The sequence below is a fragment of the Corvus brachyrhynchos genome, unplaced genomic scaffold (assembly GCF_000691975.1).
Source record: "Corvus brachyrhynchos isolate BGI_N302 unplaced genomic scaffold, ASM69197v1 scaffold12, whole genome shotgun sequence".
Lineage (NCBI taxonomy): Eukaryota > Metazoa > Chordata > Aves > Passeriformes > Corvidae > Corvus > Corvus brachyrhynchos.
In genome coordinates, this window is record NW_008237885.1 from 1206068 (window position 1) to 1207840 (window position 1773).

Sequence of the window (1773 nt, forward strand, 5' to 3'; positions counted from 1 at the left end):
ATTTCACCCACCAAGTGTTAGCAGCAAGTAGACTTTATTTTTAATCTTCTTATGACAACTGTTATTCTATAAAAGCCAAATTTAAGAAAATGATGCTCAGATGAAGATTTCAGCATCACAATCCCAAACATACCAATTCCAAAGACGAGAGATTTTCGCAGGTTTGCTGTTGACTAAACCCAGGCCATTTCTTCAGAGGGCCATAAATAATAGAGGAGATAAGTTTCAGAGGGGAAAGTATGTTGAAGTGACACATGCTATGTCATCCACCCACCTATCTGCACAATGCAGATAGGTACCACTCCTGTGGTGACAGCAGGGTACCACAACAAAACAGCCCATTTCTTCAGCTGCAGGAAAACAGGCACCATCCTGCAGGCTACCTTGCACGGACAGACAGACAGACCCTTACGCTGTACAAATCACCAGGGTGGCCCACTGCTGTTCCGAATTTCACTGACATGTAGATGAGCCATAGCATGTGCCTGCAACTATGGCAAGTGCCAAAGACTGGTGTGCCCCAACTGGGAGCTCCAGCCTGTGGCAGAACTTCTGTGCCTACGATCTCAAATGAGCAACACTGGAGCTGGCACCCCACCACCACCTTACCACTGGAGAGAGAAACCACAGAGCTGGCTCTACCCAGGGGTTCACGGATCCTCTAAAAGCATGAGGTTGACACTGCACAAAAGGGCCTTGTCCACAGTGGGAAAAATTACATCCCTTCCAGCAGCAGTATCAACTGTACTCGATGAATGCAAATAGTATTAGTGCCAAATACAAGCTACAAATTGACATAATTGATGCTGGAGCAACTATTTTTTTTTTTACTTTAAACATACTCAGAAACTGTATGAAAGACGCTTTCCACTAGTCCTTGAAAGTAACTTTAGAGCATTTCCCAGAAGAGTTGAAACATGTATTTAGCCCTAAAGCTTACCGCAGGTACCTTTTTCATTTGCACAGTGTGGTATGTACACACACGAAGGGAAAATAGAGGACAGATGGCTAAATCTATGTATACTTACCAAGGTACGAATACCACGTTAAAATCAAAAGCACTAGGCCAAGTCACATGTTTAAAATTAATTACACTTCCGCTACTACCTACAAGTCCACACTGCTTTAAAAATCTACAAGTCTGAACAAGATACGTCAGTGTGACACGATCACTTAAGTACATTAATCCCACATGGATATCCTCTGCAGCTGAATTAAAGGCACACAAGTTGTTCCCTGCTACTGTTCAAATACATATTCAGCCACATTACTGCTGTCTGTTTCGCTCCCAGCAGAAATGTAAATATGCCCAAAAGAAACAGAAAACAAAACATCTGGAAACAGAAGCCTATAGGCAATGTTCTCATAGTTCAAAAAAATACGTGTGCATATTCTGTGTATATGTAGACAAATACATATGTACGTACATGGAATAAATATATAGGGTTTCCACGCAAAACCAGCAGTAAGAAAAACATTTAATTTCAGACAGTTTTTCCCCCTCTGTCACGCTCACCTTCACGGGTGGCAGTCCCGTATCGTGTCCCCCCCACGAACCTGCCCAGCGCTATTCCCCGCTGGCTGCAGCGAGCCCCCGGCGCAGGGATGAAGCAGGCGGGCATGGAGCGGGGAGGGAGGATTTGGAGGAAGCCGCTGGGGCGGCCACGGCCCCACGGGGCCCTTTCCCTTTCCCTTCCAGAAGTAACACAAAGTTATGACTCCCGCTCGCCGCTCTCCCCGCTCGCACGCCGTGCCAAATGCTGAGTTAACAAA